The 25475-nt window shown below is 37.6% G+C and overlaps 1 pseudogene; it reads left to right on the forward strand.

The window, feature by feature from the left end:
* LOC110542491 (elongation factor 1-alpha 1-like) overlaps positions 1-23259 on the forward strand; it is a 167611-nt pseudogene extending 144352 nt beyond the window's left edge.
* Positions 23260-25475: the final 2216 nt, after the last annotated feature.

Below are 25475 nucleotides of genomic sequence, written 5' to 3' on the forward strand. Positions count from 1 at the left end.
ACAATAACGACAGTGGAAAATTAAAAGTGATTAAGAAAAACTGAAAATATTCTTGTCAAAAAATAACCGGGGGATATTATCCTCTGCAGTTTCATTAAATGCTAAGACTGGAGCTTGAGTTATCCAAAGAAACTGGTTGTGCTTGATACCTAGATTGATATATCTGTTCCTAATGTGTCTTCTGAAAGATGCCATGAAGAAAATATTTGTACCACTGCCTTAAACATATGCTTGTGATATGTACAGAATTATACAGATATGGATATATATATAGAAGCAATGTCATTATGTAACTAATTCTATGCTTAGTTGGGTAAGTTCATAGATGTAAGACCGAAGAAATTTCTTAGTCCATGTATATCTTTTCCCTCTAATAAAATAAGCTGTAAACATAAGTAATAAGGGCAGTTTCCATTTTTTAAAATAAAATATTTAATTATTTTTATTTTATCTGTATATGTGAGTGCTTGCATTAATATATGGGCACCATGTGTGTGCCTAGTGCCTGAAGAAGCCTAAAGAGGGCATCAGGTACACTGGAACTGGAGTTGTACATGGTGGAGAACCACCACGTGGGTGCTGGAAACGGATCTCAGGACCTCCAGAGGAGGAGCAAGGGCTCCATGCAGCCCCACAGTTTCCATCTGAAAGAAGCAGCGTAGTGCATCTCTACTGCAATGCTGCCATTCAGTCACAGCTTTTTCTGAGCTTAGGTGGAATCCTCCTGGAGGAAAATAGCTAATACATTGCTGTTCATGAAAGTTGTCTATTATTACCTTCATCTATCTATCTGTCATCTATCTATTGATTTATCCTCTACCTATTTATGACAGCAATTGAGATTCTTGAAGATGTTGTTTTTCATTATTGCAGTCGTTAAGAAAATACCCCATAGGCTAGCCTGGAAACCACAAATAGTGGGCAACTCTTATTTCACCAATAATTGGGTCAAATTTTCCATGTATTTGAGCCTTTTGTGTTCTTCCTTCCTTTTATTTTAAAACGAATGAAGTATAGTATCAGCACATTGTTTATAGTAAGCCACGCATCCATAACCCTGAGATGCTGTAATAGCACTACAGACTGGGAAACAATGGAAGTTCTCGTTGTATTCTGACATGGTCGTCCTCTGTGTAAGCATGAGTGTGAGTGTGTGTGTGTGTGTGTGTGTATCTGTGTGAGAGATAGAGAAAGAGATAAAGACAGAGAGACAAAGATAAAGAGACACAGAGAGAAAGAGACAGCGACACAGTAACAAACAGAGACAGATGGAGAGACAGAGAGACATGTATATAAGAAAGATAGAGACATAGAGATATGACATTTTTTCCTTTTCAATAAATGACTTAAGTATTATTCTTTATAATCTTACTTACCTCATTAAAGAAACTATAGATATATAGTATATAGATGTTAAAGGTACAATTTCCAATATGTGAATTTGGGTGAAACATACTCATGAACTCAGTAGCTGGTTCTTTGATCACCTACCCCTGAACAGGAAGCAGCCTTATCAGTCCACAGAGGAGGACAAAGTAGCCAATCTTGATGAGATCTGATAAACTAGGATCAGATGGAAGGGGGGGAAGACCTCCCCTATCAGCGGACTTAGAGAGGGGCATGGGAGGAGATTTGGGAAGGAGGGTGGGATTGGTAGGGATTGAGGGAGGAGCTACAGCTGGGATACAAAGTAAATAAAATGTAATTAATATAAAAATAAAAATTAAAATAAAAAAGAAGTCTGATATTAGGGACTGCATCAAAGCATCCTAATCAGAAAGTTGGACTGCATTCCAAGAGTGGTTGTCAATTATTTCACCTTAATAAACACCTTAATTGTTTGTTGCTACAAGTGCTAAATATACTTAATCGGTGAAGTGTAGGTAAAAGTAGTGCCAAATAATGAGAGAAATAATCTCTACCCTCAAAGTAATAAAAATACTTATTTGTACATAATTATGTTCCTCTAGTCAATAAGAAACTTTAGCAATGGTTTGAACAGTAATAAAGAATAGTATCAAATAATAAGAAGAAATTAATGCAAAGGAAACTCCATAGGATGAAACATCAGAACATACTATGCATTTTTACATTAAAATATTTGATTAATACAAAAGTAAATATGTTAGGTTTTATTTTAATCTGACTTTTAAAAACAATTACATTGTTTTTTGACACAGGGCCTCTTTACCTTTCATTCAGATCATAAAGTGTATATGCTGCATGCACTGTACTTATCTATGGGCAAAGCCCCTCACCTTTTAGTAAAATGAACACAAAGCATGATGTATGTTATTATATGATGATTTTTAAATATAGATTATTATTTTAAAAGAATTATAATTTATTATAATTTTGATACATTAGGTAACTTTCAGGATTTCTTTTAAGTAATAGCCCACATCCTTTGAGAACTACTTCACAGGCACATTTACTATACTGACGCTTTTCTCTCAAAGTGTATGTTTCTAAGAGTGTAGTTGTTATGTCATGGCAATTAATATTTTAAACTTCAATAGAAACTGCCTAATAATTGTCTGAAATTTTGATTGTAAATAACTTTACACCCATGTAACAATAAATATTAATTATAAGAGAAATAATAAATTAACAAAATTAATAATATAGAAATACATTAGGATTATGGAACAACATTTTTCATGCTTATATCAAACTATGAGTACACTACATTCATAGTAAGATGACAGTACATGTCAGTCAAGCTACGACATTTTAAAAGTAATCTCAAATATTAGAAAAAATGTTCTGACTAAGGAAAAGAAGATGAGGATATTTCCATATAAAAACTAATTTTTGCAGGTAGCAAAACTAGTGTATTATTTACCAAGATTGACAAAGATTTATGGATGCAGGTAAGTAAAATTTTAACGTCAGAATAAATATACTTTTCTAATATTTTCCCCTAAATATGCTGTATTTGCATGTTATCATACTATTTGATTAAAGTATTTAAAACTATGATATTTAAAATATATGTCTCATTTTAAACAAATCTGACAAGTGTATATCAATCAGTCATTCTAGGCTTATTGTTAAGGTAAATGTTTGAAGAATTATACTCAGCTTTTCTGTTTGTATTTATGTATATTTAAAATATTTTCCAAAAAAATAAATAAAAATATTTTTTCTTTTCAAAACAGGTACTATACACATGAATGAAGAAAAACTCCCATATCAGAATTTTATGATAACTAAAAATATTTGACACATAAAATCAGCTCTCTGCATAAACAATAACCAGCATGTCAATCTAAGACACAGGTCTATTTCCTGGATGGGATCAGAATGAAAAAGGCATTGCTAAAATTTAAGGAACAAATTTATAGTGTCACATTCTGAGGGCATTATGAAATACAACGGATGTACCAAAAGATATAATCCATGTGGTTTCAGCATTTTAAAAGAGAAATAAGAATAGGTTAAATGAAGGTAGAAGTTGAGTGTGGAGTCCATTAAAGAGGTCATAAAAGAACAGAAATACATCAGAGTAATTTCAGAATTGTCCAAGGAGAAGGACACAGGGCTTTGCTGGCTGCCTCAGACCATCATAACCATTATGATAATCTTCCTAATTGCCCTTGCTCACCAAGCAATATTCTGTCGACACCTGCTTCCCATAAAGACTTTATTACCGCAGTGAGGGTATACTGACCAGCTGACACCAGACTCCTGACCTTTGGAAGTCCTGTCTCATTTGAATTAATATATTAGCAATCTGTTTTGTAGGTTAGTTTTTCTTGGGCTTGATTAATGTGAGGTTCACACTGAGCCAGGCACATTCTGGATTACTTGAAAACTGCAATTTCTTTAGCTTTTGATCATGTAAACCTAGAACATAGAACTTTATCCACAGTTCTGACTTTAGCTATTTCCGAGGGCAGACAAAAATCCATTCAGACTTCTCTCTCTCTCCTGAATTGCAATAGACAAAGTTCACCTGTCCCGTGCTCTTGATGAGACGATTGAAAAATTCTCCTGAGAAGATGTTGAACACAACTGTAAAACTACCACGTCATCAGTCAATGTACAGCTATTCTCACGAGGCCCAACCTGACACCAACACTGAGCAAATGGAGGTAATCGACCATGGACTCTCAGTCTTTAAACCTGTATGCAAAATCAATCTCTTTAATAAATTAGCCAGCCTTGGGTATATTGTTGCTTTATAGAGATGAAAACAACATAATCCACCAGTTGGATTTTCAAAGTTTCTCTGGAATTTGTTTACGTGGACTCTGTGTTGGAAACTGTGGCTATCTGAGTCTTTCTATACTTTTGATCTTCCTGCACTGTGGAGTTGCACGAGCTCCATTTGAATTTCATCACTTGCACTGTAGCTGGAAAGTCTCCCAGCATTAAGCTGATGTTAAAAGAATTGAGACTGAAGCAATGAATCAGTGGTTAAGGGCACTTGCTTCTCCTGCAGAGGAGGACCTGGGTTTGGTGGCTCAAGACCATTTGCAACTTCAGGTCAAGTGGTCAGTGCCCCCTTCTGGCCTTCGCTGGCAGAGTGCACAAGAGGTGCACAGATATAAATGTAGGCAAAATTGCCTATGCATGTGAGTTTTGTTGTTATTATTATTTTTAATTAAATTGGTAAGGCATACTTTTTCTGGGCAACTATTATGCTCCACTGGGGCTTTACTCCAGGGAACAAAGATTGTCAGTAACTCTGAATGTAACAAGAAAATGTAGGAATTTATAGTTAAGGAACAGAGTTGGGGGATCAGTGGACGAAAATTTACTGATGACTCTTAATCCTGACTCAGGATTAAGTTAAACCTAAAAGCAGGTTGAAGTTAGTTGATAATCCCTGGGTTGTGGAAGACAATGAAAAACACAGTCAGTTACTGAGGATGGAGGATTTGGCACATGTGACTTATTAAAATTCACAATAAAACTAAACAATGCAGATACATACACGAAGCCAAGAATCAGGACCAGGGTGAGGGTTCAGAGATGATGACTAGAACCTTGTGAAGAATTAAAAAAATCTTTATCATTCACTGGAAATAAACTCTTTATGTCCCTTACAAGGCATTGCTCTGCATTACTTCATTTATTAATTTCTAAGTTGTTTTAGGCAAAAATTAAAGTTTTGTTCTAACATTGCCTTATTTTTCATATACCCATACTGAATAGAAAGACCATGCATTATCAATTAACATTGGACAAATTATTGAGAGTATATGACAGTCTTAATAATCACTAAAATGTTCAGTGTCCTATCTGAATTATCTAAGGAAAGTTTCTATGCTCATCATTGCCATGAGGAAGTAAGATAAATCTCAATGAAACTTATTTCAAAGCAAAAACCATTCCTCATTGGCTATGACTTTATGGTATCATGATAAAATCCAGAGTAGATTAAGAGTAACTTTAACAAGTTTCCTAATAAAAAGGCACTTTTTAAACTTTTCAATTATTCATGATTTGTTTCTCTTTGTTCTTGACATGTGTCACGCATCTCAGGAGCCCGGAAGATGCTCCACAAGCTTCCTTGCCACTGGTAAGTATGTGGGAAATGTGATTGTACAAGCCGAAGCGTCAAGGCTCATGATGAAAACCCCATTCTGCATAAGCAATTGTCTACTTGGATATTCAAATCCAGTCTGGTGGCTCATGCAAGATTTATGATTGTGGCTGAAAATAACCTTGAAATTCTTGGTATGATGTTCGCAAAATCAACTCTATTAATGCTGCAAATACTTCTCTTGGTGGCTATATTTTATGGCTCTTTTACAGAATCTATTGAAATCTTTCATTTTCTATCTTTGTATCATGTCTTCTTTTTTTTTTTAAGTTCAACATTTCATTTGTTTGTAACAAACATTTGTATATATCAAGTATTTCTGTTCAAGTGACTTAACAGACCTTTTAATGTTACCTAACTTGAAAAACTTTCATTACAATCTAAAAGACAAGGTTTTCTTAGATCTTTCTTTTCTTCTTTTATCAGTCAGGGTTAAGACAACTCCTGATGACATCATGAGTATCTTCAACTATTGCCTTTTTGCTCAGCTGAAGTATTAGGAAGAAAAGCTCTCCATTTTCCATCATTGCTTCTCCATCTACAGTATGCAATAGATAGGCAGTTACTATGAGAATCTTACAAAAAAACACACTTACTAGGCATAATTCCAACTTGGGCAGACCACAAGGTAGGACATTTCCAATAAATTACTTTGTTTCTGTTGATGCTAATGGTTCATGGACCATATTGTTATAATCTCTGCTCTGACTAGTGGGTCTCAGCAATGCCAGCACCTTTGAGAGCCTCATAAATACCATTGCCCCTCAGTATCATGGGATATTAGTTCCAGCATCCTTGTGGATGGTAAAACCTGATGATGTCAGGTTCCTTATAGTAATAGTATATGTATTTTATTCTAAGCACAACTTCCCATATGTTTTAAATAATCTCTAAATTATTTATAATATTTACTCTAATCCAAAGGCTTGTAAGTATTTGTTAGGGAATGATTATAAGAAAAAAGTCTAAACACACTTCGTATGAATTCAATGTTTTAATAGTGCATTCTTTATCTGTTGAATTCATGGCTACAACCCAAAGGATATGGAGGTCATACCATGCAAGCTCTTTGGGCTCTTCATGATGGTAGATAGCTACAGGAATGGCCATATAACCCGGAGCCAGGCAAGAGCAATCCTAATTATGGAAATCAAGAAAATTACAGTTGCTCCCTGAACTTTATATATTTTCTTCAAAGTCTTAAACACTTTTATTGCCTCATTTATACTATAGACTTCTGGAATTAAACTGAGCTATTATTAGACTGTAACTGAAAACATAAAGAGTAAGAAAAATGTGCATTTCTACCCAAAGAGCTACAGGCAACTAAGAAATGCTGACATTCTTAGAAGCAGAGTTCCCCAGACAATAGCACAGCAATCGGTTATCCAATACCAAACGATCAGTTCTGAAAACATGCATACGCATACCGTTATATAGGCTGTGTAGGTTATAGTTAGGAATATATGTAAATATAGCATGAAATAACAGTTAATACAAAAAGAGGCTGTTTTCTGAAAGACGGGGTTTGCACGGAGGAAAAGTGGATGGGAAATGACGTAATTATATTGCAGTCTCAAAAATAAAAGAAAATTTACCTTGCAGAAAATTAGTAAATATAATTTGAACAGTGCTTATGTTCTGTATAACTTATGATACTGACAGGTAGTATTTTATTTTCTTTTGATATGTTGGCTTTCAACATTTTATCCTACGCAATTTAATATCTTAAGAGTTCATGTGTGTATGTGTGTGTGTGTGTGTGTGTGTGTGTGTGTGTGTGTGTGTATACGCAGTTACATTCTTACCAGTGTGTAGAGGTTAGAAATTGACTCAATCACTGCCCATCTCATTTCTTTTGAGCCAGGGTCTCCCACTGAACAGGAGCTCATTTAAGCTAGGCTGACAGTAAGCTGCCAGGTACGTTCCTCACAGCACTGGTGATGGAGGCATGTGCTACCACACAGGGGAATGGGATGTGAGCTCAGATTCTCATGTTTTCACAGCATGTACTTTAAGCCCTGAGGCACCTCTTGGGCCTTAGATTTCTTCTAATGCAAAATTTTTGTTGAAGTCACTCCCTCTTAGTTTCTTTCCTACACAACTTTTTCCCACATTCTTTTTTATTAAATGTTCTTTTTTATTTAAAAAGAACATTCTTTTTTATTTTTCTTTCTCTTTTTCCGTTTTAATTTTTTTCATTTTTATGAATTACATTTTATTCACTTTGCATCTCACCTGTAGCTTCCTTCCTCTTCCCCTCCCAATACCACCTTCCCTCCCTCTTCTCCACTCATGCCCCTCTCCCAGTCCACTGATAGGGGAGGTCCTCCTCCCCTTCCATCTGACCCTAGCCTATCAGGTCTCATCAGGAGTCGCTGCATTGTCTTCTTCTGTGGCCTGGTAAGGCTGCACCTCCCTCAGGGGGACGTGATCAAAGAGCAAGCCAATCAGTTCATGTTAGAGACAGTCCCTGTTCCCATTACTAGGGAACCCACTTGGACACTGAACTGCCATGGGCTACATCTGTGCAGGGGTTCTAGGTTATCTCCATGCATGGTACTTGGTTGAAGTCTCAGTTTCAGAAAAGACCCCTCTGCCCAGTATCAGTTTCAGAAAACACCCCTGTGTTCAGATTAGACATATAATATAGGATAAACATACTAAAATCTGTACACCTAAAGAAGCTAATCAAGGAGGATTGTATGTGAGACGCTCAATCCTCATTCAGAAAGGCAATGAGGATGGACATCAGAAGAGGGAGAAGAAAGGGAACAGGAAAGGAACCTACCACAAAGGGCCTCTGAAAGACTCTACCCAGCAGAGTATCAAAGCAGATGCTGAGACTCATAGCCCAACTTTGGGCAGAGTGCAGGGAATCTTATGAAAGAAGGGGGGGGGTGTAGAAATACCTGGAGAGAACAGAGCTCCACAAGGAGAGCAACAGAACCAAGCACATTCTTCTTAACTAAAATTTTCTGATTGAGAGTTGATGAGGCCAAGAACAGCACAACTACATTCCCATGGTCAACTTTTCCTTTTACAATTTTCTTTACGTTTGTTTTAACTTCCAGTGTTATCTTGCCTTCCCAAGCTCCTCTTTTCATCTTTGTTGGCCAACTTTCTTTTCTGATTATCCACATTTGTCATGTCATTATGACCTTCTCACAGAAAGATATATTCGCCAACTGAATGCAGATATTCTGTGAGCAGTGGTGGAGGTGCTTTAGAAATGCGATGTGACCACTCACTAATCTCAAAATGCACTTGTTTGTTTTTTTTTTTTTGTGAAATGTTTGTGTACTGAAGCACTAATAGTGAAGTTTTTTTCCCTGTGTTTTTGTTCATAGTTAATATACCATTGTCACTGAAATTTAAGCAGTGTTTGTGGAAGGTGTAACTTAAGCTAATCATGATAACTGAACCAAGCGTGTGGGAGCTGTGACACACAGTACTGATGAATCCTCACTTCATGCTGAAATGATGGAGCCTTTGAGATGGGCTCATGCTATGGCCTTATTGTAGGTTCACCTTCATGTGATACTAATATGAATCCAAGGTTCTTGTATACAGACACACACACACACACACACACACAGAGGTACATATATATTTGCTTATTTCTTTCTTTCATATGTCATATATGCATATAAATGTGTTGTGCATTTGTGTGTGTGTTTGTGTGTGTATGATTGTCACTATGAATTTGTGGAGGTCTGAGGACAACTTGATGGAGTTGGTTCTCTCTTTTTACAAGGTAGGGAGGACTGAACTTAGACTTGATGCCAAGTCCCTTTACCTACTGATCATATCACTGACCTGCAGCCAAGTTTTCAGCCACTGTTCTACATTTGAACTTGTCTAAGTTCAGCACTCAGAAAGGTCAGCTGTAGCTATGATAACACGGATTCTTTGCTCCACCCCAGAAACTGTAACTCAAATGCCAGAAATATGAATGAATTCCCTGTCCTAATGTCTGACGTATTATCCAGAATTAGTCTCTCGTGAACTTTCAGGTCATGCATTTGCTGTTGTTCTGTGGGCCTCACTTGGTGTGGCTGTTTGAACATAAGGGCAGCATTGTTTTTATGAAAGTGGAGTCTATAACTATGACAAACATTTTGTTTCCAGGTACAGGGGCATCAGAGTATTTTTGTCACTTGAGGAAGAGGTTTGAGAGACTCATGCCGAACTAAGGATGGGAAGTTGGTGCTGTAGTGACCATCAGGGTTGAATTTTACCAGTAATCCTCCTTTCTTAGACATTTCAGTCTCTTAAGCCAATGCATCCTTTGAAATTTAAGTAATGTTTGGGTAGATCTTAAAAGTGATAACATTAAAAATTCAACAGCCTGAAAGATTTGATGCTTGGTCACTGGGGAGATAAGGGCCTGAGCTTGGAATCACAGTGCTTGTGTAAAAAGCCACATGTGATGGAATGCCTATACTACCAATGCTGTCGAGAGAGAAACAAGAGGATCACTGGAGTCTTAGTTGCTAGAAAAATATAGCTGAATCACTGTGACTCAAGTTCAGTGAAAGGCCTTGTTATAAAAATAAGATGAATTGCCATCTTGAACTTAACAAAGCTATGGTTACCTGCACTAGCCTCAGTAATGCTGGAACTATATGATCAATCAGTTATGGAAGGAGAAGTTCAAGTCTTCTCCATTTCTGCTTAACCTTACCTTCTAGAAGACTATGGAAGAGTGATCATCATCGAGCATATGGTGTTGACTCTAGCTGAGACTCCAAGTTGCAGGGGTCATGGAGACTGAAGAGGAGACTTCCTCTAACTAGATAGGGCTCCTAGTGGAGAGAGGGGAACACCAACCCACCTGCAAAACTTCAACCCAAAATTTACCCTGCCTACAAGATGTGTAGGGATAAAGATACAGCAGAGATTGAAGGAATGTCCAACCAATGACTGCCCCAACCTGAGACCCACACCATGGGAGAGAGCCAACCATGACACTATCATAATACTCTGTTATGCTCAAAGACAGGAACCTCGTATGGCTGTTCTCTAAGATGCTCTTCCCAGCAGTAGATCGAAATATGCTGGGACTTAACAGCCAAACAATGGGCAGAATACAGAGAGTCTTGTGAAAGAGTTGGAGGGAAGAATAGAAGGACCCATAAGGTTCAGGAGCTCCACAAGACCAACAGAGCCAACTAACCTGGGCCCAGTAGAGCTCATGGATACACCATGATGCACCAACCAAGGACCATGTGTGGACTTGACACAGGCCCCATATATACACATGGCCAATGGGCAGCTCCGTCTTCCTGTGGGTCATCTAGAAAAGGGAGAGGAGCCATCTCTCACAAGGACTCTGTTGCCTGCTGTTTGATTACCTACCCCTGGCATTGCTGCCTTGCCAGACCACAGAGGAAGAAGATGAACTCAGTCCTGATGTAAATTGATGTGCTGGTGTGGGTTGGTTGTGGGGAGGCTCCTATTATCTGAGGCATAGGGGAGAGGAGAGGGGGAAGAGGGAAAAAGGGTGGGATTGGGAGGAGAAGAGGGAGGAGGCTATGATCAGGATACAAGGTGAATAATAAGCAAGCAAACAAACAAATAAATAAGTAAGAAAAATAGAGGAGGCATCATTATTTTCAACTGTGCAGCCACAAATGAGCCCTTAAGTTTTCAGTGGGCCCATTCAAATCTACAATCACACAGATGATCCTAGTTACACTCAGTGCATCATAAAACAAAACAAAACAAAACAAAAGCTCTGAATGTGGGATTTTCAGGAGGATGTGCAGTTGAAAGGAATGTGAAGTAAGATCTGGTAGATCTTATGTGTGAAATGCATGTATGAAATGCCCAAGAAAAACATGTGGGAGTGATTGAAAATTACACTCACATGGACTCTGGCCTGAACACATGTGCACAGTTCTCTCTCTCTCTCTCTCTCTCTCTCTCTCTCTCTCTCTCACACACACACACACAATTTTCTTCTGTGGGAATGATCCTTCATTTGATCAGTCTTGTAAAATTTTTGATTATGTGTTTTAAAAGTGGTTAAAGAGCTTAAGAGCTTCTTTTTAATTTTTAAATTTTAATTTATGTTAATTAGTGTAAAGGTGCCAGGTCCCTTGGAAGCATGGAGATAACCTAGAACCCCTGCACAGATGCAGCCCATGGCAGTTCAGTATCCAAGAGGGTACCCTAGTAATGGGAACAGGGACTGTCTCTGACAGAACTGATTGGCCTGCTCTTTGATCACCTCCACCTGAGGGGGGAGCAGCCTTACCAGGCCACAGAGGAAGACAATGCAGACAGTCCTGATGAGACTTGATAAGCTAAGGTCAGGGAGAAGGGGAGGAGGACCTCCCCTATCAGTGGACTGGGGGAGGGGCATAGGAGAAGAAGAGGGAGGGAAGGTGGTATTTAGAGGAGATGGGGGAGGAGGCTACAGCTAGGATACAAAGTGAATAAACTGTAATTAATAGAAAAATAAAATAAAATAAAGTGGTTAAAGAGAGCTAGATTCTGTGTATTTTCCCATGACAGTGATAGAGCAGAGAAGACATTATGCAGTCTTTAAGCATAGGACATTCTTTTTTAAAATTTTTATTTTTTATGTTAATTATAGTTTATTTACTTTGTATTCCAGCTGTAGCCCCTACCCTCATTCCCTCCCATTTCCACCCTCCCTCCCTCATCTACTCCCATGCCCCTCTCCAAGTCCACTGATAGGGGAAGTCCTTCTCCCCTTCCATCTGATCCTAGCTTATCAGGTCTCATCAGGATTGGTTGCATTGTCTTCCCTGGCATATGGCACTCTGAGGTTAGGGTTTCTCACAGGGCTTCTTGTACAATGCCAAGTATGTATAGTTGTCCCAAAAATGGTTATTTAATTGATTTTGAATAATAAAACTTCATTTTTTTAAAAGTTTGACATCATTACTTCTCTAATGCAAGACACAATGAGTGAGCCCATAGCCACTTGATAAAGTAACTTTAAACCCCATTATTTTGCCTTTTAAATTCCATCACTTTATTTAGCCCAATAAATCTAATAAAATCTTTAGTAATGTCTTCTCATTATTAAACACGTGTTAAATCAATAGTGTGTGTTCTGACTATTGTTCAGTTGTTAGTTTTGTTGGGATGACATAACAAAATAGACCAGGCACAGTTTAAACAAAAGAAATACATTGCCTCATAGCTCTCAGCTCAGCAAGTCTGAGGTCAGGGTGTTTGCAACTTTGTTTTCTCTTTAGGTCTTCTTCTCTTCCAGATGGCCATGATGCCTCGTGGTTCCATGTGTACTATGGGCAGGGTACTAACCTCTGTCTAATAGACCCAGTCAGACTTAATCTTAATGGAATCTTTAATTTTAAAAGCCTTCTTACACATGCTCATATTCTTAGTTACTGTTACATATTAATCGTGAGTTATAGTTTAGAACATTTTGGGTCATTTTTGTATCCTAATCTATTTCATAGGTTCTATAATTCAAATCTTGCTCTCCTGTCTTCCCCAGCTCCCATCATCTCTCTTTTCTTCTTTTATCTAAAAATTTCAGACACTATGTTTATTTCCTACTAAATGGCACAGATATTAGGCATGATCGTTTGATATCCAGTGATGGGTAATTTGCACAGCAAATTACAAGATATTTACTTTTTCAAAAGTGGCACTGTTGTTGGCAAAGTCCTGGTGTTTCACAGGATATAATTAAATCTTAGAAAACATTTTCTTTTTCCTTGGAGAGGTGACAAATTCCCTGTTCACAAAATAATGGTAAATTTATAACATGTTTTCCCAAAAATTTAGAAAGAGGCTGTAGGAATAGCCAGTTTGGCATTGGTCAGATCTGAAATTTTCACATAATATAAGGCATCCTCTGTGGGCAGAGGATGACTTCTCTTCTTGTTAAATAAAAGAAGTATTATTCACAGTGGGTGCTTTCTTCCTCCTCTAGATGTTTTTAAAAAATACCTCTGAGTGACTGATTTTATCCAATTACACTATTAAAAGTTTAAATTCAGTTAAGTCTCTATGAATGATCTTCAAGGCAATGCACATTAAATTAACTCATTTATATATACACTAAAATCCATCATAAGAACACCCCTGGTAATTTCTCTCTAACAATAAAAAATTACAATTAATGCAGTAACAGGAGTTTGTAATTTCCCATTAATATTGAAAGCAGCCTTTGATGTGCATATTTTGCATTTTGAGCAGATATTTATCTTTAATGAATTTCCAATCTCTATCCATATATTACAAGCTATTTTATTTCTGTGACAAAATTATATTTTGTTTCTCTAAGTGAGTGATTCTTGTCATTTCAATAATAAAATAGGTTTTGATACTAAATTCTCTGATATTAAAACTCAATTAATGACTGAAAATTAAGTATTAACCAATGAATACATTTGAAGGACAATATTTCAATTTTCTTGTAGCTGTTGTTGAAGAGGTACAGCTTATCTGTGCATAAGAAACCCAGTGTCTATAGGCTCCAAATATTTTAAGTGACAGAACTTTGAATGTAACTCCAAAATACAAGCTTAGAAAAGATGTTTGCTGTTGATGAACTTTGTTTCAATATCAAAAAGTCTAAGAAATTCTGAAGGATTCTCATTCCTGGTGATGTGAGTGTTACCACACTAATTTATGACTATCACGTGACCGAGGGTATTGTCTTTCCCTAGCACTCCTTTCAATATTTGACTTATTACAGACTTACTGGTGTCTTGCTCTAATTTTAAATAAAATTATGAACAATATCCGATTCATATCAAATACAAATAATTCATGCAACAAATACAATTTATGCACTACACCTAGAATTCTTACAAGATACTGGCGTTACTGAAAGAAGATTCACAGGTGCACTGTAAAACCAACCTGGAAGTAGAATCTAATAAATCCTCCTGACAACAGGTCCTAGATCCTCAGCTGTGTTTTCTCTACCTGGAGGAAAAGTTAAACTCCAGTGATATCATTGTTGGAAGTTTTTCAACTCCTACACTTTCATATTTAAAAGCAGTTTTTCTCATAGGAGGAATGGTGCACATTTTCTTTTTTTTTCTTTTTAATTATACTTTATTTACTTTGTATCCTCCCTCTAGTTCCCTCCCTCCTCCCTTCCCAATCCTTTCCTTTCTCCTCCTGCTCCACACACTTCCCTCACCAAGTCCACTGCTAGGGGAGGGTTTCTTTTTCTTCCTTCTGATCCTAGTCTATTAGGTCTCATCAGGAGTGGCTGCATTGTCTTCCTCTGTGGCCTGGTAAGGCTGCTCCCCCCTCATGGGGAGGTGATCAAAGAGCAGGCCAGTCAGTTCATGTCAGAAGCAGTCCCTGTTCCCATTACTATGGAACCCACTTGGATACTGAACTGCCATGGGCTACATCTGTGCAGGAGTTCTAGGTTATCTCCATGCATGGTACTTGGTTGGAGTATGAGTCTCAGGAAAGACCCCTGTGCTCAAATTTTTTGGTTCTGTTGCTCTCCTTGTGGAGCTCCTGTCCTCTCCAGCTTTTACTATTATTTCCCACTTCTTTCATAAGATTCTCTGCATTCTGCCCAAAGTTTGGCCATAAATCTCAACATCTGCTTTGATAGTCTGCAGGGCAGAGCCTTTCAGAGACCCTTTGTGGGAGGCTCCTAACTTGTTTCCTGTTTCTTCTTCTTCTGGTGTTCATCCTCTTTGCTTTTCGGAGTGGGGATTGAGCATTTTACCCAGAGTCCTCCCTCTTGATTAGTTTCTTTAGGTGTACAGATTTTAGTAGGTTTATCCTATATTATATGTCTATATGAGTGAGTATATACCCTGTGTGTCTTTCTGCTTCTGAGATAGCTCACTCAGGATGATCCTTTCCAGATCCCACCATTTACCTGCAAATTTCATGATTTCCTTGTTTTTAATTGCTGAGTAGTATTCCATTGTTTAGATGTACCACAATTTCTGTATCCATTCTTCAGTTGAGGGGCATCTGGGTTGTTTCCAGTTTCTGGCTATTACAAATAAAGCTGCTACAAACATGGTTGAGCAAATGTCCTTGTTGTGTACTTGAGCATATTTTGGTTATATGCCTAGGAATGGTATAGCTGGATCTTGAGGAAGCAATATTCCTTGTTGTCTGAGAAAGCGCCAGATTGATTTCCAGAGTGGTTGTACCAGTTTACATTCCCACCAGCAGTGGAGGAGGGTTCCCCAAGCCTACAGTGTGGATACACATTTTCTTTCTGAATGTCTTATTTATGTTTCTATCTCTGGGCAGAGCTTGTTTTCCTCACTTGCTCACATTAACAGTCTCTTCCATCCTCTTATCAAGAAGCTAGTGCTAATACTGTCTACTTGTTATTATGTGGTCCTTAACACAGATGTGTTACCTGTCGCAAGTGAAGATGAATGGTAAGTCAAGGTATATTTTGTTCTGACAAGTACATACAGCTTTAAAAAAAATTACCAACATTAAATTTACCAGACTCTACAGTTTAAGCATTAGCTTATCTCTTCCCCATTGGGTGGGTACTTGAGTAATATTCAACTAAATTATGATTTATATCTAGAAACCTTGTTTATAATAAAAGTTACAGCAGTTTTTTTAAGACAGTACTAACACCATCTACCTCGTTGAACATCAAGACTTTCTTACTACTCCAGTGATTCTCAAATTATGCTATCTTTACATAGTTTTTGCTGTAAATAGTTTAGTCAATTGGGATCTTAGCTGTATGCCAGTATTAGAGATTACATTATTAAAATGAAGACATCCATATAGAGCTTAATCTAGGAATACAGTCTTATAACGCATCTATCTGTCAATATGCTGAGAAGCAGAAGTTGAAAAATCTTTGTGTGAGGAGAAAAAGACTGTGGAATTAAATTCTAGAAGCTTAGAAGTAAATCATTATCTGTCAGTATACAGATATAGTCATACAAGCAGAAAAAGAAATTATTTTATTTTTCCTGTTTTTTGATGTTAAAATTAAGTCATCAAACTTTCCCCAAATATTTACATAATGAGACCTAATGAGAGAATAAGTGATGGATTTAAGACTGTAGCCCAGTCACTAGAAATTAAGGGTGGAAATTCTATCTTCATTGACTAGAGCTGTACACTTTCCTATAATATGAACTGAAGATTTAAATAATGTAATAAAATTTCCCAGAGGTGATTAACCATGATAAACCATATGTGTGCTTGGAGGTGAGTTTTCCTGCAAAACACCTGTGGTCAATCATAGTCAAGTGATGCTAAGGGGCAAACCATGTAAATAAAAATTTGCATGTTTAAAGTTTTCTTCAAGCCATGGTTTTGGAAAGTTTTCTGGCTGTACGTCCCTCAAAGTTTTGTCCTTGAAGTTTCTTACCGCGGTTGCAAAGGAACTGTAATCTCTGAGGTGTGCTACAACATTTAGGGACTAGGACTAAGCGGGAGATAATAAAATCCTTAGTTATTTCTTCCCGATTAAATCCATTTTCCTGGAATGAGGTACTTTTGATGAAATTAGCTCTGATAAAGAAAGCAAGCCTGGTCCCTAACTCACTCTTGCTCACCGTATCCATGTGAATCTCTTCTGCTCGCATGGTTGTCATGATGCCTCATCTCACGGGGCCCTACTAGAAGTGACCATATGTTGATTCCATGTTATACAAAACCAGCCTCAAGCCCTTTGTTAAAATGGCAGAAAGTGTTGGCTGCAAGTGCTCTTACCTGCTGAGCCATCTTATCTTGTTGGGCCTAATTAAAAAAAGAAAAAGAAAAAATACTGCACATATATATATATATATGTATATATATATGTGTGTGTGTGTCCATATATATATATATATATATATATATACATATACATATACATATGAGTACAGCCTGCTCAGTCTGTATAATGTTGCTTGTATGTATGTTTTCAGGGCTGGCAAGCTGGGATTAAATAACTAATCAGTGTACTCTTCTCTGGGAAAGACTATTTCTCCAGCTCTCAATATTCCTTGGTTGCCTGCAGATCTTTGTTAGGAGTTGAGGGCTCCTGGGCTTTCCCTGTCTGCATTAGTTTGTCTGCCTTTTCTGTCTTTGACTAGCTTGTATTTAGGCAGGCAGTCCTATTGATGAAACTTTATGGGTGAAACAGTCTCACAGCAAATTCCCTGTTCATTGCTGTTCTCCTCTGCCCTTACATTCTTTCTGCCCCCTTTTCCCTGAGCCTTAGGTGCAGCAGGTATAATGGAGAAGTTTTGGTTGGGATGTTTTGGTTATGGCTCCATAACTCTGCGTTTTGTCAGTTGAGGTTTTCTGCAATTAGCTCAATCTGTTGTAAAGATAGTTAACCTTCACAAAGAAACAAAAAAGCCTCTTGAGTTTTTATTTTATTATTATTTCATTTTGCAGATGCAGGAACTCAAATTTAGGGAACTAAATATCGATACAACAAATGAAAGTATTTTTAAAGTAAATTTGTCACCAAATTAATGCTCTTGAATATTAAATTGTAGTGCGTACTAGATTTCTATATGGGAAGGCTCAAAAACAAAATAACAAGGTATACAAAGGACTGATTCCAATGCAAGCATTTAGAAAACTGTGATTAAAAAATGGGTAAAGATTTCATTACTATTCTGCTGCACTGCTGATCCCTTTTTCTTCCAAAATAGCTTACCCTCTACTTTTATATGTTATCTGTGTTCAAAAATCTTGCTTTAGAATTACAAAGAAAGTAGGTAACATTTGGCTGTTGGAGACATCCTGGTCCAGGTTCCATCCATATTTGAAAATCAAATTATTTCAGTAATCCTAATGAGTAAAATTCTATGTCCTTATCCACTTATCTGTTAATGGACAAACAAACAACAAAAACAAAAACAAAAAAATACACAGCAAATGACAATAGCAGGAGCTTATGGAATTCTTGACTTTATATATGCTTACACAGAATAAAAGCCAAAATCAGAGTTTAGAAGATCTTTAAATATATCAAATAGAAATTCTAGAATTGAAAAAGTACAGTATTTAAAATTGAGAAGTCAGTTACTGGATTTAACAGTAAATTGGCTGAAGTTGAAGAGAATTAATTAACTGAGATATGATTCTGCAAAATAATCAATGGGAACTAAAAGGCAAAAGCAAAATATCTCTAAGGAGCCAGAGGGAGTGCTAAACCCAAGATGGTATCCATTAAGATTGAAGATGAAGACACTTTTGGTGCAACAACAAAAGTTTTTATCACTTTAGATAAGTAGTAAAATAAAGAATTGCTTTGATGAGAAATTCTGCGTGAAAGACGACCGATACAAAAGGGAACTGAAAAGTAGCCAATAAAATTAGTTATCTGACAATCATAAGCACATATTTATGTAATAAAACACTCATATTTGGAATATGCACAATGAAGATATGACAGTGACCTAAAATAGGAAGTGGGGGAGGGGAGGTAAATTTTTTCCAGCATTATCTGACAACAGGAGGGTTTAAATGCCAAGACTCGCTTTCCCACCACAGAACATCTTTTCCTGTTTCCCTTCTTTGCAAGGCACTATCAGTAGCTGGCTATTTATGTGCATAAGTTAATCTTAATGAATCTACTTTATTTATTGTGTTAGTGGCACCATCATTAATAAGTAGAATCACATGTGCCTCACAGAAACTAATTGAATAGTTAAAATAATAAATATAAAGCAAATACTTATAAATTTCTTTCTTTCTATAATAGAGTAATATACAAATAATTGCTTCTAAGTAAGTGCTACTGTTAACACAATAACTTGTAAAGGAATGGCGTGGAAAACAATGTCTTCTTTTCTTTATCTCTTAGCTCAGGTAGTAATGTGATAGATATGCTGGCATCATCTAAGACAATATAGCATTTTAATTAGAAAACAGGGAAAGTGAAGGCAACCACATGATGGAAAAGGAGCTTAATAAATACTGCATTTAATCCTATAGAATTTCAAAACTATCAATGTCTATTTATGTATTTGTCATATATCTATATACAATTATATACATATATTGCTCATATATGTATATAAAATTACCCTAACTATAGGAAAATGGTTTAGTTTGTCATATTTATGTGTAAAAGTACTGCACTGAAAGAGTAACATAATGATATATAATTTCCCCAGGTTCTTTTTTTTTCTTCACAATTTATTCATTATATGTTCTGATTGAAGTCCCTTCCCTCAACTCCCCCAGTGCCACCCTCCCTCCCTCTACCCCATCCTCTCCCCTAGTGTACTGAAATGGGGAGTTCCCCACTATTGCCATCTGCCCATAACTTGTTAAGTCTCATCAGGACTGCCTGGATCCTCTTCTTCTGCGTCCTGGCAATGCTTCATCATCAGGGGCGAGTGATCAGAGAGCATTCAACTGAGTTCATGATAGAGGCACTCAGAGATCCACACGGAGACTGAGCTGCCGATCAACCACATCTGAGTTCTTTAAGTATAATGTTTTTAATTCCTTGATAATTTAATATATGTATACGTTTACATATAATACATATAATATGCTTAGGTGTCAAATTGACAATGGATGAAATAATGGTGTTTAATTTCCATTACTGGGTTGAGAGAATTAATAAATGCCTAGTATATTGATGAGCCACACAGGTTTTTTTGCATCTGTGAAGGTGTTTCCATAGAGATGTAAGTGAAGACTAACACTGAATGTGTAAAGCCTCATCCCATAGGTGTCTGCATCCCCGATACAAGACTGAACAAAAAGAAAAACCCTGTATGACAACTGCGATTGTCGCTCTCTGCTTCCTGGTTGGCACACTGGACCAACCTGTTCTTTCCCCCATGCCTGCTTCACGATGCTGAACTTCAAAACTCTAAATTCTGAGACAAAATAAGACCTCCTCCAGGGAGCTGTTTATTATTACTATTATTGGTTCGGTATTGGATCATGGTGGTGAGAAAAGACGCTTGCATAAATGTCATATAGCTTAAGTGAGATAATTAAAATAGATGAAATAAAAGTATTACCTACGGTGCAGTAGACTGGATATGTGATATTAATAATAGATAGGATTGTAATCTGGTGAGTTACCAAGGGACTGTTTCAGTTCTTAAGCCTGAATACAAAGAATAAAGCTGTTATAAGGGAGAGAGTGTGAGAGTTGAGGCTCTGACTCATGAAGAGAGATGCCTAATAGAAAATGAGACCACATTGTCATTCTTGAGACCAGTTCATAAATATTATCTATCTATCTATCTATCTATCTATCATCTATCTATATTATACATATACATATAGACATATATATATATATATATATACATGTGTATGTGCACATGTAAACATGTTATGATTATAATGTTCAGTAAATTTTTTTCTGTTCCCTACCACCTTACTTAATGAGACAGGGTCATTCACGGAACCTAGAATTCATAGGTTCTGCTTGCTTCCTGGCGATGAGCTTCTAGCATCATCTATTTCCATACCACCCCCTCCCATGTAGTAGTGTTACTGATGTGTGCCACTGCACCCAGCTTTTATGTGGTTGCAGAAGATCCTAATATAGTTCCTCGTGTTTGTATGGCAGTCACTGAGCCATTCCCTAGCTCTGAGTTTAGTGTATTGGAAATATCACCCATTTCTAGTTTCCTAGTTAGGTTTTGGGTGCTGGGATAAGCCCTGGCCAAAACCAACTTAGTAAGGAAAAGCTTTATTTGACTTCCAATCTCTGACCATCTCTGAGGACTTAAAGACAGGGGCAAAAGCAAGAAACAGAAAGGAAAGTTGCTTGCTGTTTGCCCTCCATGGTTTTAACCAGATTCCTTTGTTATATAACCCAGAACCAGCTGCCCGTCAATGGCATCACTCATAGTGGACTGCAAACTTCCACCTCAATCATTAGTTAATATTATGCCTCACGTGTGTTCCCATAGGCCAATAATATGGAGGCAATTCAATTGAGGTGAACTGAATTGAATCCTTCTTCCCATGTGACCCTAGTTTTTGTTAAGTTGATGAAAGTTAACAAATACAGTATACCACCTTTGTCAACTTGTCAAACACACCACTATTTTTACTTTCTTGTTTATTTCCAGGATCTAATGCTAATATCACAATATAAATTATAGAATAACATCAAGAATTCCAGTCTTGGGAATCATATAAAAGAAGAGGTAGTTAGTAAGACCTGGAGAGGACAGGGGCTCCTCAAGAAGAGCAACAGAACCAAAATATCTGGGCTCAGGGGTCTTTTTTGAGACTGATACTCCAACCAAGGACCATTCATGGATATAACTTAGAACCCCTTCTCAGATGTAGCCCATAGCAGCTCAGTTTCCAAGTGGGTGTCCTAGTAAGGGGAACAGGGACTGTCTCTGACATGAACTCAATGGCTGGCTCTTTGACACACCCCCCCACCACCGAGGGAGGAGCAGCCTTGCCAGACTACAGAGGAGGACACTGCATCCAGTCCTAAAGAGACCTGATAAGCTAGGATCAGATGTACGGGGAGGTGGACTTCCCCTATCAGTGGACTTGGAGAGAGGCATATGAGGAGATGAGGGAGGGAAGGAAGGATTGGGAAGGAATGAGAGAGGGGGCTACAGCTGGGATACAAAGAGAATAAAATGCAAAAAAATTAAAAAAAAGAATTCCAGTCTTTAAAGAATTTCAAACAATTTAAAAGTCGAATTTTTCTTTGAAAATATAGTGTCCATAACCATTGGTTCCTTTAAAATCATAAAACAAATTAAATACTGGCTTACTCCAAGATCAAAGAATCAGAGCACAGTTTCAACCAAATCAAAGCAAAGTCAGCATCAAATACTATGAATCAATTTCTATAGCTCAATGCTCAATGTCTGCCATATGATACTCATGCTCTTTTAAGATTCGTAGGGAGATTTTCTGCAATGGATTTGCCATTACAACACAGGTGTGAAAACCACAGCAAATTCAAAGCCAAAATGGTAGGAGGAAATCGTTAAGGAAGTCAACACCCACGTCAAGGAAATTGGCTATAACCCTGGCATGGTAGCATTCATGTCGATTTCTCGGTGGAATGATGGCAACGTGCAGGAGGCAAATGGTCCATGGGATGGAAAGCCCCCTGCAAGGATGGCAATTGTCAATGGGACCACACTGCTGCACGTTTTGGATTGTTTCCTGCCACCAGCTCATTCAACCGACAAGCTTCTGTGGCTGCCCTTCCAGGATGTCTATAAAATTGGTGGGTTTAGTGCTGTCCCCGTGGGTAGAGTGGAGACTCTTGTTCTCATCTCACACCTGGCGTGGTGGTGACCTTTGGTTCAGTCCGAGTCATAGCAGAAGTAACGTCTGCTGAAATTGGCTGGCGACAGCACAAATGAAGGACCACCAGTGGAAGCAGCTGGTTTCACTGCTCAGGTGATGATGCTGAAGCCTCCGGGCTAGATGAATGCTGGCTGTGTTCCTGTTCTGGCTTGTCAAACAACTCACATGGCATGCAAGTTTGCTGAAGTTAAAGAAAAGATTGATGCTATTCTGGTAAGAAGCTGGAAAGACAGCCCTAAATTCTTTAAGTCTGGTGATGCAGCCATTGTTGATATGGTCCCTGGCAAGCCCATGTGTGTGGAGAGCTTCTCTGCCTATCCTCCCCTGGGTCCTTTTGCTGTTAAGACATGAGGCAGAGAGTTGTGGGTGTCATCAAAGCTGTGGACAAGAAGGCTGCTGGAGCTGCCAAAGTCACCAAGTTTGCCCAGAGAGCTCAGAAGGCTAATCAATATTATCCCTAACACCAGATTGTTTTTCTTCACTTTCTGTTTAGGTAAAGAGAACCATGCTTGAGGTTCCATCCTTTTCATTATGTGCTACTAAATCCATGAAATTTCATTGGTGTGAAAGTAAAGGATTTATTAATGACCTAACTTGCAAAGGTCTCTTGGTTCACTAGTCAAAAGAACACTGAGACACAAACTATTTTTCATTGATGATTTTCTTTATTGTATTTAATAGAAAATATCTCTAATTTGAAGTGCTGATTTTTAAAACAGTCTATTTTGTTAGATTAGAAACTGAACACTGTTCATATCTAGGAACATGAGAAAAAATAATTAAATTTAGTAATAATGAAATAAACCAATAACAATCCATCATGCCACTATTGTAGCTACACAGTGAAGTGAGGGTCGGTGCCAAATTAGAAAGTGAATCCATAAAAATATGCCAATTATGGGAACCTTAATAAAGTCTCTGTCCAAATTCAAGTGAACATGAGCTGTGACTATGGGTCCCTTAGGACTCTACTGTGTCTAAATTTTGGATATTTTTCTAATGAACTTAAATGTTTTATGAAATGCTAAGAAAAATCCCCATACATTTTAACCTTTTTGGATAATGGAAATCAACTACTGAAATGTACAGTGGTATTTCATTATCCATGTCTAATACATGTGTGACATATGTATATGAGCCTGTGAAATCACTGTGAGTCTCATAGAGGAACGACTAACACAGAATATTGTGGGTTGTATACAAGTCACTGCATTTTTCTCAGCACCTAGATATGTGATTTTTGTCATTTAACTAAAACGAAATGTTGCAAATAACATTTACATTTAAAAACTACCCCTGGGCAAAGCACTTGCTACTCAAGTGTGGCAGCCTTAAGTCTAATCCACAGAGCCCATGTAAAGAGGGATATGGCACTGAGATGTCTCTAATCTCAGCATTCCTACAGGGAGAGGGCAGGCAGAGACAGGAGGATCATGGGAAGTTTCCAGTCCGCTATCCTAGGATGCGTAGCGGAAAAATAGGGATTCTAGGTAAAAGGTAGAAGGTGAGGTTCTGCTTCTGAAGGCATCCCCTGATCTCCACACATGTGCTATGTCATACATATGCACACACACACACACACACACACACACACACACACACACACAGAGACAGAGAGTCAGAGAGACAGAGACAGTCATTAGAGACACAGAAATAATTCTGTATTTTAAGATTCTTACAATTCCTACATTACATGGATTTGTTATATTAGTTTAAATGTAGTGATGACCTTGATGTATTTTCCTATTTCTTTGTAAGCCTAAAATCAAATTAATTACAGTCAAGTTCTATTTATAGTCAGAACTGTGAGCAGAAGGAGAGAGAAAGGAGCCAAGTGTGAATGGCTTCCTAGGCCCCATATCTGTGGCATACACTGCTGGCCCTCTAAGTGATTTTGCCATCTATTCTCTTGAAATTTTTCTCAAAGCAAAACACTAAATTAATATTGAAACTTTCTTCACTTAATGCCAAATAAAATATGTAGGTCAGAGACTGAATTGGGCCTCATACATTTAAGTAGCAGAGAAAAAAAAAAAAAAACAACTCTACTTGAGAACTTATTACAAGAAAAATTGCAGGTCAAGTTGGAAATGCACTTGTATTCCTGAGAAGGATGTCGTCGCGGGTGCAAGTTGATTCAAAGGACATGGAATTCCAGAAATAATTGCTCACCTCCAAATATAACTTTCTTACTCACCGAGTTGAGTTCTGGGCACGCTATGACTGCCTTGTGAGCAGAGCTGGTTTGGGGAAGAAAATACAAAGGGGTAAGGCCTGGTATTCTTAGCATAAGAAGATGGCCACATGCTTATAAAATGGTCATCATTTTACAATGCTTTCTAAGACGGTCCAAGAGATGCCCAAATCTCTAAAAGCAGTCTAATCAACAGTTATTCACTAGTAAGGCAAGAATACTTCAGAATTTGAGGTTAAAACTAAATTACTGTTTTTTTTCTTACTAAGTGCAGCTAACAGATAATTCCACATATGACTTTTTTTTTTTTTCAATGCAGTTTATTCAGGAACCTTGAACAATCATCGGACCCTGGGGAAAGCCAGCCCACAGCTTAAATAGCCTCTGGGTAGCCAACCCCAGCGTGCCTCGTGGGCAATGCAGATAGGTCCACATACATGGAAGCAAGCCAGATCCTCAGCCTTAGCCAAATGTGGAGTTGTT

Source organism: Meriones unguiculatus, chromosome 16 (assembly GCF_030254825.1).
Source record: "Meriones unguiculatus strain TT.TT164.6M chromosome 16, Bangor_MerUng_6.1, whole genome shotgun sequence".
In the NCBI taxonomy this organism is placed as follows: domain Eukaryota; kingdom Metazoa; phylum Chordata; class Mammalia; order Rodentia; family Muridae; genus Meriones; species Meriones unguiculatus.